The sequence below is a fragment of the Bicyclus anynana genome, chromosome Z (assembly GCF_947172395.1).
Source record: "Bicyclus anynana chromosome Z, ilBicAnyn1.1, whole genome shotgun sequence".
In the NCBI taxonomy this organism is placed as follows: Eukaryota; Metazoa; Arthropoda; class Insecta; order Lepidoptera; family Nymphalidae; genus Bicyclus; species Bicyclus anynana.
In genome coordinates, this window is record NC_069110.1 from 9,134,756 (window position 1) to 9,155,934 (window position 21,179).

Here is a 21,179-nt window from a genome sequence, read left to right on the forward strand (position 1 = left end):
GATGCTTATAATTCGTATCATTTGTTTATTTGAACACACTCACTGTTTTTTAACACGCTTATATTAGCTTCACTTGTAATTAAATATGTATGTAAGAAAATCTTGGAATCTTAATTTGACCCACTTCCCGATCTTCGATTAGGAAGAAATATCCCAATAACCTATTTTTTTTGTTGGCCTGACCCGGTCTTCGAACCTTGGACCTCATTATCCATAGCTGAACCAGCTAACCGGCTAACAGCCAGAGAAATAATATAATAGGTAAGTACCACTTTGCAAGTTAGAGCTTAATGTTTTAAGCCGGGAAAATTTGTGAAACTATTTAATTTAGTTTAATACCACATTTTGTGTAATACGCAGCTGTTTGCGGGTAAGGGGAGGATAGAAACCTGAGATTTAATCTGATTAACCTTCGTGCACTATTTTCAAACAACTTTAACCACTGTGTTTTGTTCAACAGAAAAGGGGAAAACCTGCCTTGTTTAAACTACTTAGATACTTTCAAATATTTGTTAAAATAATTATTTTTTAAAAAAATAACAACAGACTTCAAAACATTAAACTAAAAAACACACCCATCCACGAAATTAAAAATTGAAAATAGGATTATAATATTTTCTACCTATTTCTATCACTTTGAAGGAGGTGCCAAGCCAGTGATCTATTTTTTCCAGGCGACTTTTTGGTTCAGAGACATACTGTTTTTATTTCATGTGGTTTTTTTCAGTAATGACTAAAATGAATTAGTACAATAAGGTGACTGAGCTCGCTTTTTAACTTCGAAGAAAAAAATAGTGGAGTTACAATAATAACGTATGTATGTTGTGTTTATGTATCCGTTTGTAGCATTGTAGGTTCCAAAGTAATGGATCCATTTATTTCAAGACTATACAATCAAATTTTAATTTTAGAATCAGAAATTAACGTGAGCAATTTTTATTTAATGTTAGTGTTTTATAATCGTATTAAATGTCATAATTATTTTGACATTGTTGACATAAATCAGTTCCAAAAAAAGATATGCCCGATATTGGTTAAAACACTAAACGCAATACTCACAAAGCACGCAAGTAATACCTGTCTCTACTAATATTATAAAGCTGAAGAGTTTGTTGTTCGGACGCGCTAATCTCAGGAACTACTGATCCGATTTAAAAAATTTTTTCAGTGTTATAAAGCCCATTTATCGAGGAAGGCTATAGGCTATATATTATCCCCGTATTCCTTCGCGAACGGGAACAACAAGGGTGAAACGGCGCGGCGTCTGCTAGTGGGTAATATGTTAACAGTCATGTGGATTCGGTAACATTCTTGTTTTTAAACACGCAGTATAGTCATTAATACATACATAAAAATAAAGTTGAAGTGTCTGTCTGTGACATAAAAGTAACTGTGTTTTTACAAGTGCTTAGGTATAGCTATTTACACGGTACTAAACCATAATCAAGCTTTTTTAAATTTTTGTCTATCTCTCTGTTTGTCTGGGCTAATTTTAAATGACTCTCACTGGAAGATAATATATGTATTCAATATATATAGGAGGGTATATAATATATGTATTTAGATATTCATAAATATCTGTTGATTAATTAAATGTGCACTCGAAATATTAAAAATTCAATGAATCTCACATTTCAGCATCACGAAGATTTATTTTTCGATGAAAGCATAATATTTTCATCGCTAACCATTCACTGACACCAAAACCTAATAAAGCACTTTCCGGTGACCTATATATAATCTTAAAATTTGGCACGAAGGTGGTACAGGTATTTCGTCGTGCCAAATTTCAAGATTGTTTCTTCGATATAGCACCAAAATCAATGATTTCAATTTCAGTGATGAGTTATTACGAAACAAATTTAGATTTGAGAAAAATATAATGTATTTTTGAATGACAGGCCAATTGCCAAAGGGCAAAGGTCAAAAAATTGCCCAAATACACTTACGTATCAAAAACCATATTATTATGCCTATGTATCCATACTGATATTATAAATGTGAAAGTGTTTGTCTGTTTGTTTGTCCGCCTTTACGGCAAAACGGAGTGACGCATTGACGTGATTTTTTAAGTGGAGATAGTTGAAAGGATGGAGAGTGACATAGGCTACTTCTTCTCTCTTTCTGACCCCCCGCTTTCCTAAAATGTGGGGTGGAAGTTTGTATGGAGCTTTCCGCAACCTGGTTTTTACCCCGAATTTAAGGCGGGCGAAGCCGCGGGCAAAAACTAGTATTCTATTACTGCCTCATTGGTCCCGTGGTGTGCTACGGTTTAGCCACGGATAATGTAGTGTCTCTGGACGCTCGTACGAAGTGATTACTTAAACTAATTGCTTTACCTAATTGAATTTAATTAAGAATCCGTTAATGTCGGAAACGTGTGAAAAACATTTTGACGACAACAACATAGAAACTTTTGAAATAGTCTGAGGTCGCAAAATCAGTCCAAAGTTCGCTTTGTCAAGTGAATAAATTAATATATAAGAGTAAATTAATATATAGGGTAAGTGAAAGTGTAATGTGCCAACTTCAGCTGTAACGTGTGACTTTACAAATCCCTTTATTTTAAAATCATAAATGCAATAGTGAATTGGCTTTTGATACAAAGTGAAAGTGCAGAGATTGATAGAATCATCGGGATGCAATAGAAAAAAAATATCCCAGAAATTGTTGAGTTTTGTTGGGGCAAGGTAGTGCGCCAAAGCGCCAAAGCGCCTTTCTCGCTATTACCATAGATAAGTAGGTGTTTTCACAGAGAATAAGAATTAATCCCGATGAAATTTTAATCATAATAAATGTTGCATTTTAAGTTTTTATTTTTATTATTTTTTATTAAATATACTTAAACAATACACATCACTATCTAGCCCCAAAGTAAGTGACGATTAAATGATATTATAATATTCATATACATTTATATACTACATATAAATACTTATAATTATTAAACGCAAGCTTTTGGGAAAGGCTTAATATAGTGTTAATGATTTTATTAATGATATAAAAAGCTTGTTGTTAAACTGCAATATACGACTGTGTGCTTAGTTTTAAATAAGTTTGTAAAATGGTGGTAAACGAAAAAAAAACCTTGGCTGAGTTTGTTGTGGGCTCTTCTCGGACCAAGTCGCGTTTGGAATCCTCGTAACTTTAATTTTAAGTTTTCGTATATTATTACCACCATTAGATTAAATTAAATTATGACATAGTCTTATATAATATAAAAATACACACAGACACTGGAAACAACCAATGCTCATCACACAAATATTTACCAGTTGTGGGAATCGAACCCACGGCCGTGGATGCAGAAAGCGGGGTCACTGCCCCCTGCGCTGTCAAGTAGGTATTATATAATAATTAACTCGTTGCATTTAGAAGACTTGTTTTACTTTTAGACTACGGAAGTTGTTAATGACATACAACTTATTAGCATGAGAAATGTTCTAGCACTAGGGAAAAATGAGCACAGGATTAATTTAAAAAATGGCGTAGCGCAAACGTGAACATTTTCTGTTTTTGTTGTAGCCGACACGCGTCACTGTCATTGGAACCCATTGGAAACATTTTTTCCATCACAGCATAATTGGATGTATTTTCATCGCAGTTTTCTAGTACACCATATTTTTTCACGCTATACGAGAAGTGCAACGTGCGATACGATGTCTATTTTGACATTTTACCCTCACAATACGACGCTAGTCTAAGCCCTCATTCGCACATGAGTTTTTTTAACGGACGTTAAAAAAGCGTTCAAGTATAGTATGAAGTTAAATGAAAGTCTTTTTTCAACGCTTAAAATTGAAAAAAAACGTCGTGTTTTAAAAACGCCGTTAAAATACTAGTTTTAACGTCCGTTAAATAAACTCTCGTGCGAATGAAGGCTAAGAGCCCGCAATAGCCAGATAGAACACCACATTTCATAAAGGTTGAAAGATAATATGAGAAACTAGCGGACGCCCATGACTTTGCGTGGAATTGAGTTTTTCACAAATCCCGCGGGAACCATGGATTTTTCCGAGATGAAAGTAGACTATGTGTTAATCCAGAGTAAAATCTATTTCCACTCCAAATTTGAGATACATCGGTTTAGCAGCTGCATTGTAAAGGTGGAACAAACATACTTACACACTTTTACACTTACACACACACACAATTATTGTGATTATATCCCCAGTGCATGATAGTGTAGTGGATATGACTTCTGCCTTCTATTCGGAGGGCGTAGGTTCGAATCCTGTCCGGGGCATGCACCTTCAACATTTTAGTGATGTGATGTGGGAAAATTAAATATTACTTGTCTCAAACGGCGAAGAAAAACATTGTAAAGAAATCAGAGTACCTGAGAATATTTTTAATTCTCTAGGTGTGTGAAGTCAGCCATTCGCCATTGAGCCAGCGTGGTGGAATATTATAACAACCCCTCTCACTCTGAGAGGAGACTCATGCTCAACAGTGAGCCAAACATGGGTTGTCAAAATAATAAAATAAAAAATAATACTGCGGCAAGCCCTCGGTAAGCAATGTTCAAGTGTAGCGAATCCACGAGATCCTGGGTTAGGCTATGATGCCAAGCTGTTTTTCATCATCATCATTATCAACCCATAATCGGCTCACTGCTGAGCTCGAGTTTCCTCTCAGAATGAGAGGGATTAGGCCAATAGTCCACCACGCTGGCCCAATGCGGATTGGCACACACGTAGAGAATTAAGAAAATTCTCAGTTATGCAAGTTATCTCACGATGTTTATCCTTATTTCTTTTTTTTTCCTTATATAGTTTTTCCTTTGATATTTAATTTCTTACGCTGTTCTTACTTCTAAGCTTCCAAGAAATTTTGCAATAAAAATTCTTAGCCTGGTTTGGGAAGTTAGTGCTCGAAACACGTGTCTCGGAGTTTGGCTGACGGTCCCGGTCATATACAACACTAGCTGACTCCGCGCGGTTTCACCCGCGTATGTCCCGTTCCCGTAGGCATACTGGGATAATATATAGCCTACAGCCTTCCTCAATAAATGGGCTATCTAATACTGAAAGAATTTTTCAAATCAGATCAGTAGTTCCTGAGATTAGCGCGTTCAATCAAACAAACAAACAAATTCTTCCGCTTTATAATATTAGTATAGATTAGTAATCGTTAAAGAACCAAACATTCTTGTCCGTAAACCCGAACTGGAGCAGCTTGGTGGGTCTAAGCTCCAAATCCTTTCTACTATAACGAGGGAGAAATTGCAACATGACGATGTATCTATAAATGCCAGTTTCTGTGATCTGCGTCGGAAAAATATAAAGTTTGTCCAACGTCTTCTTTTATTTTTCAGTGCGAGTGAAAATGGAACGTCACATTGAAATGTGTTTTATTTACGCGGTGGGAAAAACAGAGCGAGGGAACGCAAATACAAATAAATATCTGAATCTTTTTCCTTGGCAGTTTTCCGGCTCTATTCCAGCTCTCAGTTAAGTACCAACCTAGAGAATTTTCACCACAGTGATATTTTACTTAGCCGTGATAGTCCAGTGGATATGACCTCTGCCTCCAATTTGGAGGACGTAGGTTCGAATCCGGTCTGGGCTATGCACATCCAACTTTTTAGTTATGTGCATTTTATAAAATTAAATATCACGTGTCTCAAACGGTGAAATAAAAACATCGTGAGGAAACCTGCATACCTGAGAATTTTCTTAATTCTCTACGTATGTGAAGACTGCCAATCCGCATTGGGCCAGCGTGGCGGACGTTTGGCCTAACCCCTCTCATTCTGAGAGGAGACTCGGCTCAACAGTGAGCCGAAAATGGGTAGCTAATTGATGATGATGATGATATTTTACTGAATGAACTATGTATGTGCGCTATTTTAAAAGTATTGCAAAACCTCATTTTATTTACATTTTTTCATCTGAGGTTGTAGACTTTAGAAGATTCAGATTTAGAAAATATATTTTAAGTAGGCGGCTGTTTGTTATATGTATTATGGTTGTAATAGAAGAAATGTATATTAATATATATGACGCAAGAAGTGAAAGAATTCGATGCGCCGATTAAAATTCAAAATAAAGTATAATTCCCTCGTTAAATGTTGTTAGAGAACGGTTTAGAAAGGTCAGCCGAAGGTTAAGTAATCCACCTCTGTACAATTATAAAACTTGTAGAACAATATTTGTTCAGAATATGTTTTTATTGCTGCGGAGATGATACCATAAAAGTTAATAGTTCCAGTTTTCACAATAGGTAGCTATTTCACTGAAAATTTTCGCTTTCCTTAATAAGTCGTTATACAAATAAAACATGTTTATATAAAAAGTAGCCTAAAGTAGTTGTATAGCATAATATAATAATAATATTAAAAAAAACTTATTTTTTGACTGAAGGATGAAAATGAAAATTACTGAAGTGATTTTTTGAAAATTAAATGCTATATCACGATAAAAACAGAAAAATAAAATCTTTTTAATAAAAAAAATTAACCGACTTCAAAATCACAAAAATAAACTAAAAAGTGAAAAATAACATTGTATGAGCTACCCAGTGATAGCCTAGTGGATATGACCTCTGCCTCCGATTCCGGAGGGTGTGGGTTCGAATCCGGTCCCGGGCATGCACCTCCAACTTTTCAGTTGTGTGCATTTTAAGAAATTAAATATCACGTGTCTCAATCGGTGAAGGAAAACATCGTGAGGAAACCTGCATACCAGAGAATTATCTTCATTCTCTGCGTGTGTGAAGTCTGCCAATCCGCATTGGGCCAGCGTGGTGGACTATTGGCCTAACCCCTCTCATTCTGAGAGGAGACTCGAGTTCAGCATTGAGCCGAATATGGGTTGATGACGACGATGAGCTACCATCTGACCACTTTGAAGGTGGTGCCAACACAGCGATGCATTAACTAAAGCCGATTAAATCATAAACTTATAGGATTCAAAGACAGTTCTTTCCCGTGGTTCTTTAAGAAATAGCTTTAATTAATACATTACTGGCTTTAAATTTTTTTGTTAAGAAGATTTTATTTTCCTTTGCTACATCTAGCTACTTTCTAAGGTAAAAAAAAAACAGTATATCTAAAAATAAATAATATATCTGTATATTTAGGTAGTGGTTTGAACTTCGTCCGCTCGTAATACAGTCTTTGCCGATTTTTTTTTTAGTCGGTGGGGAATGGAAGTATTGGCCATTTAAAAGAAAAGATAGGCAAATATTCTTAAAAAAAATATTAAAATTTATATTAAACTTTTTAAATATTAAGCAAAATGTAAATAAAAAATATCAGCTTGCATACGAACTGCAATAAGTTCCCGCTTTTCAATTTCCCATTTTACAAACAACTTGGAAATTTGTAATTACGAGTGGGTGTATCAAAAGTTGGACTTTAATTTAAATTGCGTAGTATTTATTATCGTATTTTGTTTAGATATGAAATTAATAGTGACTCCGTAACAGTATAGTTCAAGGTATAAGTTTCAACGCTAATTAAATTCACTCATCTGTGCCTATTTAATAACAGTATTACTCAACAGTAGCGTTTGGAGGCAACGGTTCTATCATGAGAAGTAGTTATCATGTTATATGAGTGCGTTTTCCGTAAATAGATCTTACCATAAGTATGACGTTTGGATTATGTGTGGAATATGACTAATATTCCCGTTACTCTACAACAATAGTCAAGAGGACCGGAATCGAATCCATAACCTCTCGACGTTAGTCTAGCTTCTTAGGATGAAAAACCAAGCCCATTTCGGTTTCTACACGACATAGTTCCGGAACGCTAAACCGTTTGGCGGTACATCTTTCTATCCAAACTACCGAGTTTCTCACAACTAGGCTATTGACGTTTTCTCAAATCCCATTAAGTATTTTTAATGGCCTGACCCATAGCTAGGTGTATTAACCATAGGACAAATGAAGTTAAAAGTACAGCTCTAAAAACTCTTCAATCATAAACACTTAAAAAGTTCACATGAATAATTTCGTATCCATGTGTCACATCAAACTCTCTCTGGTTCAATTTCCTGAGATGGCGGCTGCATCGGTGTTGAAACCAAATCAGTGAGCGGAGTCGACAGTTCATTTTAAATGCATGAAATTCAACGAGATCAAAAATTTTAAACCACAAATCTTTATGGCGATATGTCTCAATGGGGAATCCTATCTACAAGAAAACTAGAGGAGGATGTATTGTGTTTGAATCTATACTAATATTATAAAGCTGAAGAGTTAGTCTGTTTGATTGAACGCGCTAATCTCAGTAACTACTGGTCCGATTTAAAAAATTCTTACAGTGTTAGACAGCCCATCTAGCGAGAAAAGCTTTAGGCTTTATACTATTCCCTTATTACTACGGGAACGGGAACCACGCGGGTGTAACCGCGCGGCGTCAGCTAGTTGTGTAATAAAATTAAGATAATGGAAACTGTACATACATTATTTTATTTTATTTTTACCCGACTACGGCCAATGCCAATAAAAACTAAAATTTAAAAATTATAACCCGATAACGTAAAAAAAGGTCTAAAAAGAACGAAACAAGAAAATATTTTCAATATATAGATAAATACATGGGAACAAAAATGTTCATGGTAGAGCCGTGGTACTATAACCCGACTACGTAAAAAGGGGTCTACCCTTTTTACGTAGTCGGGTTATAGTTTTAAACTTTATTTATTATTTAACATGAAATACCCATCGAACTTAGACCGTTGTCTTAAATTTCCACCTTTAAAAGCCTGTAGTATTTTTATAGAAGCTTGTTTATATGCATATATATTCAAGTATTAATGTAATTGACAGTGTCCTCAGAAATCCCAGCTTGTATGAGTTTGCGAAATAAATGAAATCATTCGTATATTTAAATTTACTGCCTTTGCGAAGTGTGAAATGTGGGGTGCGGATTGTACAGAAAAGTGGATTACATTACGTTCCATGTCGAGGTTTCGGGGATTCATCTGAAATTCTCTTAAATTTTTATGGTTCCGTACGTTTTTTCAGTATAACTATAAAGTATCGTTTTGTTTTTCGTCTGTTATGTCTGTATGTGATTAATGCACATATGATCTGTTATTTAGCATTGTTTGGAATAAGAAAATCGCCCACCTGATGTTAATGTTTGACGGCCTCCGTGGCACTGTGGTGTGTGCGGTGGATTTACAAGACGGAGATCCTGGGTTCAATCTCCAGCTAGGCCGATTAAGTTTTTCTTAATTGGTCCAGATCTGGCTGGGAGGCTGCGGCCGTGGCTAGTTACCACCCTACTGACAAAGATTTAGCGTTCCGGTACGATGTCGTGTAGAAACCGAAAGGGGTGTGGATTTTCATCCTCCTCCTAACAAGTTAGCCCACTTATATCTCAGATTGCATCATCACTTACCATCAGGTGAGATTGTAATCAACGGCTAATTTGTAAAGAATAAAATCTGTGAAGTCTGCCGATCCGCATTGGGCCAGCGTGGTGGACTATTGGCCTAACCCCTCTCATTCTGAGAGGAGACTCGGACTCAGCAGTGAGCCAAATATGGGTTGATAATGAAACATAATATTTAAAATATTTTGTAAAACTGTAATATACAAAGGCAAATAAAAGCAGGCTAGGAAAATTACTTCTCGAAACCCAACATAAACAACTCTAGCAACAAGAATCTTGATTTGTAGTTCATCCTAAAGTTTAAGTAGCAAACTTTTGTTCTTAAGCGTAAGTGGTCTTTTATCTACTTTTAAACAGACGCTATTTAATTGCTAATTCCTCGATTTAACAGTGTTTTATTAATTTAGTAGAATTGTTTCTTTTACGTAAAATAAAATTTAAATAAAAAAATCATGCTTGCAATTTAAGGCACTGACATAAAAAAACAGTAATCTTAAGTGTAACTACTAATCAAAATAATTTAATTTTCTTTAGGCTACACTACGGCTTTTTTTTCTGGTAAAAAACCGCCAAACCGCGAAACCCGAGACTCACACACTGCGATAAAAAACCACGAAACTTTCCATGATTTAAATATTTTTAATATGGATTTAGTGCGGCATTGTTGACAAGGAAAGAATGAGTAATGCATATAACTCGTGCATATTAACAAACACAGCCATACAAACACAGTACAAACATCATTCGAGCCAGGTGTCAAGAAAATCCGCACGAATTGCACTACGTAATTATAAGAGTAGAAATTAGAATACCTGATAATTCTGTGTATGGTAAATTAGTAGGCAATGCCTTTATACTTTGCAATCTATATCAAAATATCGAATACCCATATAAATAGATACTAAACAATACGCAAGGTAAGGAATAAATAATAAACAAGGTTATATAAATTTGTATTACTATGGACCTTAATGTTTAGGACCTTAATGTTATTCAACCTTGTTGCGATGCGTGTCATTGAATAAAATACACATTTTTTAAAGAGAGCCGCAGCGAAATTAAATCGACGATATGAAAACATGTTGTGAATCGAATCCAATAATTAATGAATTTTTTTATACGATATATTATAATATGTGTTTAATTAAGAAAAAAAAAAGTCGTTGGCCTAATGGTTAGTATGTGACTTGACGAGGTTCTGCCTTTATAGCTCGACCCCAGGAAGGAAGTCAAGGAAATTATGAACTTTTTTCTTTTCAAAGAAATTTTCACTAAATTTCTCAAGGATTTAACATTATCATCATAAGCCTGCCGACTCGAGAGGGAGCAGCGTGGTGGGTCCAAGCTCTATATCTCTTTTCCTGTAAGGAAATAAGCCCTTATTGATGTATTATAATGCATTAACTATAATTTAAAATACTGTAGTATTATTTAAATCATTTATTTTATAATCATATTAGCGCAGCTTCAACCAATTCTCTCTTCCACTATCTTCTTCAAATCTTCTTGAAATTTTAGTCTTAAACATTTCAGTTAAATCTTAATAAACTAACAAACAAAAAATCAAAATAATACTTTAGATATAAGTTTAATCGTTGTAATAAACGCTGTAAATGTGGAGAGCTAGTCGATAAACTCGGACACCACGGTCTTTCATGCAGTAGGAGCGCTGGCCGTATTCCGCGGCACACTAGCCTCAACGATATCATTCGTCGTGCTCCTGTCGCAGCCAGTGTGCCAGCTGTTTCTGGATCTTACGGCTTGGCGCGCGACGATGGCAAGAGATCGGACGGTATGTCATTCACGCCATGAAGGATGGGTAGGTTGGTGTGGGACGCAACTTGCGTGGACACTCTTGCACCTTCACATAGCACATTAGATTGTGTAGGAGCTGCTGCATTAGCAGAGACCCTCAAGCGGCTCAAATACAGATATCTCAGAATCAAAATCAGAATTGGAGGTTACGTATTTGAGCCGTTTGGGGTTTAAGCACTATAGGCTATATATTAGGACCTATTTACCAATTACCAATTGAAATTGAATTAAAATTCTACAAAGCTTTAAGTCTTTAGATTTGTTTTAAATTTAGTACATAGTCTATTTCTATTTTTTTCATGAATTATAAAATGTAGTTATTGAGGTAGTTAATTTAGGTAGATATATGTATTTAGCTAGTTATTTTTTTTTTAAATAATAAATATGATCATCAGCATATTTTAATGACCTACTATCGGCCTAGGCGTTACTTCACGCTATGCATATTACGTACGCATGTAATATGGATACGCGTAATCTAGTAATTTATCAATACCATGGGTTAATATGTATTTTATACAGTAATATACTAGACTGGAGTGGTGGACGCTCGCAACTTCGTCAGTGTTATAACTCGATTCAATATTTTTTTCAAAATAAATGTAGTCTGAGTCACTCTAAATTAAACACTATCTAAAGCTAAACACGATGTAGAAAACCATTTTATATCTAATTTATTTAAAATTGTGCTGTGAATTATTTATTTATTTAAATGTTATAGGTAACAATGAATGATGATAGATGGTCACGGTAGAGCCGTGGTTATACCTACTGTCATGAAAATGCCATGAAAAGTTAAATTAAACATATGGTCGGTGGGTAGGTAGGTATATAGGTATGGTATATAATGGATGCGACCAAGGATATACCGTGACCATTTTTGCATATATCATGAGAGGGGTTAGGCCACATAGCCCACCACGATGGCCTAATGCCGATTGGCAGACTTCACATACGCAGATAATTAGGAGAATTCTCAGGTATGAACCTGCATACCTGAGAATTCCTGGTCAAGGAAAAACATCATGAGAAAACCTTTTCTCATGATGTTTTTCCTTCACCGTTACGCATTTCTCTATTTCTTTCTAAAATATATTCTTGTTTCGTTCGTAGTCCTTTTATGTAGTCGGTTTATAGTTTTTAAACTTAATTCTTTATTAATTTGTTAGTTGATAAACATTCCACATCGAGATTGGCTTTGGATTTAAATTAGTTATGATGATTGGTTGCGTAATTAAGTCGTGAAAGCGTAACAAAAAAGTTACTTCCGCATTAAAATATAAGTAAGGATTAAATACAGATACGTCCAGCGAATGTAGGACAATCACTGCTAGGATGTGAATTTAAAATAATTTTATGGAAATACGAGCGAGAATCTGCAACCGAAATTACTAAAAATATTTTTTTCGAGCCTGACTTTTATTGAAACATATTTTTTGCAATCGGCTTCTCTCTCTGTTTACTTTATAGGTAAATATGTTATTATGCTACTATCTTTTTATATGACCACTTATGGTCGTTCATAACAATTCAAAGAAATTTAAATATGGTACCTACCTATTTTATGTTAAAAAAAACTTAGATTATTTTATATTATCATCATCGTTATCAGCCGATGGAGGTCCACAATTGGACATAGACGTTGGTGTTTGGGAGTTCATACAACACTTACAAACAAGACGGTCTTGAGCCGCCAGGGGGGGTTGTCCGATCAACATTTTCTGGTACGGGGTCGTCATTCCGGCACTTGGGGACTCCGGTGTCTATCAACGTCGAATTATAACCCCTTCCCATTGCAAATTTCTAGACTCAAGTAGACTCTCTGAGCTATGTCCGTGACTTTTATTTATTTAGTCTAGTATTTAATGAGGGAATTTAATGAACCTCTTAATTTATCACATTTTTTTTGGATTTTGTATGAACGTTTAACATCAATGAATTGAAGTTAATGCTCTGAACTAAATAGGGCAACTGTATCATTAGTGAGATAGGTCTAAGACTAGATCTTAGCTTAGTCACGGATTTACTTATTTGAAGGAAACAATTAAAGATAATGGATTTTGGAATTGCATACCGTTTCTTCCTATATCGCATTTGAATAGCGTGGTGGGCTAATTATAATTATCGAACTCCATAAATAACTAAACAGTTATTTATCATGTTAAACTTACTTTTTTTATTATTATTATTCTTTACAAGTTAGCCCTTGACTACAATCTCACCTGATGGTAAGTGATGATGCAGTCTAAGATGGAAGCGGGCTAACTTGTTAGGAGGAGGATGAAAATCCACACCCCTTTCGGTTTCTACACGGCATCGTACCGGAACGCTAAATCGCTTGGCGGTACGTCTTTGCCGGCAGGGTGGTAACTAGCCACGGCCCAAGCCTCCCACCAGCCAGACCTGGACAAATTAAGAAAATCTCAATCTGCCCAGCCGGGGATCGAACCCAGGACCTCCGTTTTGTAAATCCACCGTGCATACCACTCCGATATTTTGGGTGGTCCGCCATATTGGATTTAGGATGACGATGACGTCATTCTAAATCCATGTTATATGAACAACATATCGTGCATTGTCATCCAAACTTAACGTGTATGCAAAATTTCAGTTCAATCTGTTGAAATCTACTTCATCAAAATTGAGTTCAAAGAACTTACCGTAACATACATACATACATTGCAAGAATGAAAAATAAACATGAAATGGTCTCTATAGCGTTGAATAATTGTATTCGACGAGTCTGTTATTGATGCTTAAAGGATTACAAACGGGAAAATTTTGTGTCGGTGCAGCTGTAGAGTTTCTAGTTAATTTCCAACGCTAGCGGTGATCTGATAATCCGCTTAAAACCGTCCCGTCATATTTTGTGGCGAAGTTCATTTTGGACAATAGTTTACAAAGCTATCGTATTTCAAAACGAAATGGTTTTAGTAAACCAGTAACATCTTTACATACTTGAAATCTATTTGTTCCGTCAAATATGATTATGATTATGCCATTCATAGTTTTATTTGAAAAATGTAGCTATAATAATATTCTAATAAGATAAATTTTGTGAGTTTATAAGGCTGTATGAGGTTTTGTTTAATTTTTATTCTTAATTAGTTAGCCCTTGACTACAATCTTACCTGATGGCAAGTGACGATTCAGTCTAAGATATAAGCGGGCTAGCTTGTTAGGAGGAGGAAATGAAAATGAAATGAAATGAAAATATACTTTATTGTACACCACACAGAAACATACGATACAGAAAAATAATGGAAAGAAAGAAAAATGCACAATAGGCGGCCTTATCGCTAAAAAGCGATCTCTTCCAGGCAACCTAACGAAGAAACTAATAATAAAAATTATAAAGATATAGGCTAGGGTGTACAGAGGTAATATATAAAAGAAAATAACGCATAAAAAAGAAAATAGTTAAATACTTATGTAACAAAATACTAAGAAATATCAACATATATAATATACAATACGATACATATACCATATAATACAAATTGTATATTTACAATATTTATACATACGTATACGAGTATATATATAAATATAGATATATAATAAATATAAATGTATAAAAATGTAAAAAAATATATATATAAACATGTCATAAACACAACAAACCATGACGATAATTATTAAAAAAAAAAAAAAAAAAAAAAATACAAAATTTAAGGTGGAAAGTAATGTTTACCAATGAGCCCCTTGAATATCGGTAAAGATTTCGCACGTCTGATATCAGGAGGGAGAGAGTTCCACAGCCTTACGGATTCGACAGCAAAGGATCTAGAGAAAAAAGAAGTACTATGAGTGGGAATTTTTAAGATAAGGTTATCGTCAGAACGGAGTGAACGACAGTGAGTATCACTAAGAAACTCAAACCGTTCTTTCAGATAAAAAGGAGTATAGTGATGGAAAAGAACAGAGTATAAAAGAGACAGAATATGAGTATTCCTGCGAAGACGAATCGGAAGCCACTTGAGCTTAGTCCGAAATTCAGAAATGTGGTCATATTTTCGAAGTCCAAATATGAACCGAATGCAGAGATTTTGAATACGCTCAAGTTTATTAAATTGCTCAATAGTTAAATCTAGATAGCAAGTATCAGCATAATCAAGAATTGGTAAAAGGAGAGATTGAGCCAACGTTATTTTAGTAGGTATAGGCAGGAAGTTACTGAGACGTCGCAAAGAATGTACTGCTGCAAACATCTTCCTGCTCACTTCGCTAACCTGAGGGACCCAGGAGAGATATTTATCAAATACAACACCTAGATTTCGTACTGTATCGCTAAATGGTAGTTGAACTCCATCAAAAACAACACAAGGAAGTGTTGTCCAGTTAATACGGGCAATTTGTTTGTGACTGCCTATAATGATGACCTGTGTTTTAGAAGCATTTACTTGCAGACCATAAGATCTACCCCACTCAACAATTCCCTGTAAATCTTTATTCATTGAATTAATTTTAAGGGGTAAGTCTTCTATTTTAGCTTGGGCATACAATTGAAGGTCATCAGCGTACAAGTGGTAGAAAGAAGATAAATTTAGAGTTATTGTACTAATAAAAATTGAAAACAAGAGAGGAGACAACACGCCACCTTGTGGTACACCAGCACTCACTGAACACCAGTCGGAGTGTGAATCTTCAACTCGTATACGCTGCTGGCGTCCATGCAAGTAACTATGAAACCAGTCAATGACCGAAGGAGATATGTTAAGAGAACGCATAATGGTCAAAAGTAGATCGTAATCAACATTATTGAAAGCATTGCTGAAGTCTAACAGTGTCAGGATTGTCACACACTGGTTATCCATACCAGAGCGGATATCATCAGTTATTTTAACTAAAGCAGTAGTCGTGCTATGACCGGAACGAAAACCAGATTGAAATGGGTTGAAAAGGTTACACCGAGACATGAAAAGAGTTAGTTGTCTATGAACTATACGTTCAAAGACTTTTGACAGGAATGGGAGAATTGATATAGGCCGATAATCAGAGAAGCTCGAGGGATTAGGTTTTTTAGGAATTGGAATTACGTGTGCCCTTTTCCAAGATGTTGGAAAAACACCAGTAAGAATGGAATTATTGAAAATGAAAGAAATTACAGGGATTAGAAGTTCAAGGAGAGGTATGATCATTTTACGACTAATGCAATCAGTTCCAACAGCATCAGAGTTGACTTCCAAGATACTTCTCTTAACATCACTACAGTCGATTTGACTAAAGATAAAAGCTGGATCGTCGGGAGTGGGCAAAGCAGAAATATGATTTATTGTATTACTTTTTATAGTACTATCAATGGTACAAGATGAGGAAAAGTGCAGATTAAGCTGGTTTAAATTAACATTACTAGTATGGTTGTTCCTATTTGCTTTCCCAACTCCCAGAGATTTGAGAAACTTCCATACTCTACCAGAGTCTTCCTCTTCGAGTATGGATTTATGAATATGGCGTCGTTGCATATCTCTACACAACCTGTTACACTGATTCCGAATAACTTTATATTTATGCCGGTAAGCCTCCGTGTCCTTTGATTTTAACTTGGACTTTGCAACATTTTTTTTGTGTTGTATGGTTTTGATCTCCTCAGTAAGCCAAGGAGCAGGAAGATGCCTGATTCTGACTGGACGAATTGGAGCATGACGGTCATACAATTTAATTAAAAGGGAGTTAAAAATCTCTACTTGTTCGTCTATATTCGATCCAACACGAATATCATCCCAGTTTAAATTCGCAGCATCATCCCTCAGACGATCCAAATCCATACCACCAAAATTACGCTGGAGAAGAATTCTTGATTTTGCTTTAGGGGGGCGGATCTTATAAGATAGATAAAGTAAATCATGATATGAAAAGGCATCGGCAGGGCATTGGCCATGCTTAGCCACATGATCACTAGAAGAAACGAGAATAATGTCAAGAAGTGATGGGGAACAGTTGAGGAGGATGAAAATCCTTTCGGTTTCTACACGACATCGTACCAGAACGCTAAATCGCTTAGCGGTACGTCTAAACCAGTAGAGTATAAAAGGCTTTATTTGATCTCCGTATTACCACGGGTAAGGGTAAACCGCGGGACGACTGCTAGTATATAATTTTTTATCAACCTGTTATTAAATTCAAATTAAATTTTGATTCGTCAACAAATTATTTTTACATATTCGTAGTACTTACAAATATAATATTTTAGTAAATAAATTAAATTTAAAGCTTTTATTAATTAATATACCATGTCGAGAAAAATTGTTTACCTACTTTATTTAATTTTTCGAACAAAGCTATTAAAATTTTAGAAGCTTAGAGGGAATTTTAATAGAATAGAATTTTATAATGAGTAGAGTAGGTAAACAGCAGTATAATAATTGCTTGGAACAAATACTGGTCGCTGAAAGAAATTTTTAAAAGCCAACAGCCAGTAAGCCTTAAAAATACAGCAAAGGCTTGTTTTTAATTTTGATGGGTTGATAATAAAAACCATAATAGAAAATAGGCCAGCTGTACTCAAATAACGCTATTCCTATTTCGATGAGACATGATAGAATGAATAGTGGATTTGAATTGATTGGGCATAAGAAATTAAATATCACGTGTCTCAAACGAATGGAGGAAAAACATCGTGAAGAAACCTGCATACCTTAGAATTTTCTTAATTCTCGACGTGTGTGAAGTCTTAAAATCCGCATTTGACGATCGTGGTGGACTAAGGCCTAACCCCTCTCATTCTGGGAGGAGACTCATGCTCAACAGTGAGCCGAATATGGGCTGTTAATGATGAATGCTATTCCTACGTTGCACAAATTGGAAGTGCAATAAATGCACTTCATGAGAAACATTGAGCAACACAGTGCTCTTAATGAATCAAGTTTGTATTAGTTTATTAAAAGAAACATAATAATACTTTTCCAGTACTCCACGTAGAAATATAAAAGGCTGCGGTTCAAAGTAAAACGAGCTAAAAATCTGATCGCCTTATAAAATATCCTCTTGTATCAAAAGCTCTTTGAATACGTTGCATACAGCAAACAGAAAAAGGAAAACATAATATGTATTGGTATTCCTTGAATATCATAAGTAAATAATAAATACCAATATACTTTTGATCTAAAAGGCACGAGGATGGAATCTTTATAGGCTATATATACTATCATTTATTTCTGTATAGAAATAAGATTTTTGCACAGTGATATTAAGCAAATAAGATTATTGCTTATGTACTACACTCTACGATATATGGTGTTTTAATTTTTTTCATAACAACAAACAAAGTTTTAGCAAATTTCTTCGCACAAAACAAATGATTTTCTGCATTGCGGTAACTTGCACTAGCATATGTGCTTTATAAATAAAATGCTGTGCATGAAATAATTCTTTTTAATTTTAACTTACTGCACAATTTATGTATTTCTGTTGTTAAAAAGTTGAAAGCTAGATGAAGCTATCTTAATTAAGTTATGAGAATATTTTTAAGTGTAGAGCATAGACATTAGGTATAGGTTGGATTTATGGTATAATAGTATGTTTTTTGCTTTATATAAAAAATACTACTACTACTTATTATATAAACCTGACTATGATTAATATTTACTAAACTTTACAGAATTTAATTATATGCACAAATAATAATATTACTTAAATGTGAGCTACGGGTACTAATATTATTGTACTGGAATTTAATTATTTTGAATTCCAGAACAAAAATGAATTGGTCCACGTCTGGCTGGTGAGAGGCTTCAGCCGTGGTTAATTACCACCCAACCCATAGCCATTTAGCGTTTCAGTACGACGTCGTGTTGAAACCGAAAGGGGTGTGGATTTTCATCCTCCTCCTAACAAGTTAGCCAGATTTCATCTTAGATTGCATCATGGGCTAACTTTTAAAGAATAGAAAAAAACTATCCAGTCGTATAGTGCATTTCATTCCGAACTTTCAAGGAAAGCAAGCTTCTTAAGGAAGAAAATCTAGTAGTATTTTTAATTTGTTCTGACATTGGACGGCAACTTGAAACCTCGTGGTCCGTATTCACACTGACATGCACTAAACTAATGTGCCAGTTCATTAGCTATGCGGTAATAAAAACAGAATCTGGACGTCGTTAATCATAATACCTACGGCATTTTGCTCACGTGGTAATGTTGAGCTTAAAAGGGTTTTCATGTTTCGTATTACTTACTCTGTACAGGAGGCGACCATTTTTAGCCATGTCGACGAAAAACTTTTTCACGCTTCTACTATTTTGTAATGAAACTGAGCACTCGGCGCACTAGTTAGACCAAGAGAGCTAAACATGCTACGCTAACTTATGTTCAAAGCTTTTATTCAGTATAGAGCTCTATGTTGAATTACATATTTTAGTTATTTTTTTTATTTCTAAAATTTTCATTTAAATTAATATACTTACTTACTGTTTGCTAATATTATAAATTGTAATTTCTTTGCATTTATTCCTAATTATATAATTTATTTTATTAATTCTGTTGATGCACTCTGAAAAGATAGAGTACTTAGTAATGAAACATCTTTTTAGGGTTCCGTTTCTCAAAATGAAAAAAACAGAATCCTTATAGGACTACTTTGTTTTATGTCAGTCCGTCTGTCTATCAAGATCCTTTACTTTAAGAACGCGTTGAGTCATTGAGATGCAATTAAAACTCAGGTCTTTTGTCCCTAGAGCGGTGAAAAAATTAAACTTGTAAAAATAACATCAACATACAAGCGAACACACATCTTAACCAAGAAGTCATTATCAACCCATATTCGGCTCACTGCTGAGTGCGAGTCTCCTCTCAGAATGAGATCTAACCAAGAAGTATTCTGTTAATTTCATCTACGTATAAAAATGTTCATTAAAATTCTTTCAAGCCGTTAAAATCTCCAATTATTAATATCTTGGAAGTGGGCGCTTGTGACTGCGACACAGTTTATAATCCGAGTCGTTAACGACTGTTAAGTAGTTGCCGTTGCATCATTATAATGCATCCTTGTTTTTGAGGTAAATAATATTAATAAGAAAGGGAATCTTAATGTTTTATTTTTAACTGACTTCCAAAAAGGAGGAGGTTACCAATTCGTCGGAATCTTTTTATTTTTTTAGTATGTTCACCGATTACTCGAAGACGCCTGAACCGATTTGAAAAAATCTTTTTTCGTTTGAGAGGGTATGTATGCTTTCCAATAGGTCTCATAGTAATCATGTCAGTATCTGATGATGGGATCCTGGAGAAATCGAGAGGGGAACTTTCAAAAATCGTAAGGGTAACTGTAGCGTTTTATATTTTTTCCATTATCCACTTTAAAGCACTACAACTTTATGAAGGTCTGGAGTCGATCTGATGATGGAGTCGCTACACACACGAGGGAAGTCTTTAACGGTTTACAACAGTTACCTTGTGTTTGGACTTAATTAATTTGTGTCGACAAGAACTTTCCACCTAGATTGTGACTGTCATAAAGGGTCTGGTGATGGAGACGAGGGACAATTCAGGGAACTCCTCGACGGTTTACAGTAGCTACCTTGTGTTTGTACTGAGGCGAACATAAGAGGCATATTTGGCTTCATAATCCGACCCGATCAGATAATTTTTGTTTAGCCCAGGACCTCGTAATTACATAGCTAACCAATGAACTAATGAGTTTTTAAAATATGCAGCATTAAAATATCTGCAGCATAATTAACTAAAGAAAATGTTTTTCTAAAAGTAGAGTTGCAAATTCTGACACTAGAAAACAGTAATTTTGGTTTAATAAAGTAAAAAATGAAACTTTTAACTACCAAGAGCTCGTTTGCGAAAAATAATTATTCGGAACTTGCAGCGGACCGAGTCGGATTCGCAGATGCTGTGCCACCCTGCTCAAAGTGAATTATGAGCTATGCCCGCAAAGAGTTTTGTTGGTTAATTATTTCTTTCAAAACCCTTGTAACATGAGAAATACTTTGTGCTACTTTATATTAAGTTTATTTAACGTATTAAAATATATGTATCTGTATAATCTATGCATCAAAACTACATTGAA

At 34.9% G+C, this 21,179-nt stretch overlaps 1 protein-coding gene across 2 annotated transcripts in view; it reads right to left on the reverse strand.

The window, feature by feature from the left end:
• LOC112054725 (frequenin-1) overlaps positions 1 to 21,179 on the reverse strand; it is a 227,718-nt gene that overhangs the window by 77,872 nt on the left and 128,667 nt on the right. The gene's annotated exons all lie outside the window — the stretch shown is intronic.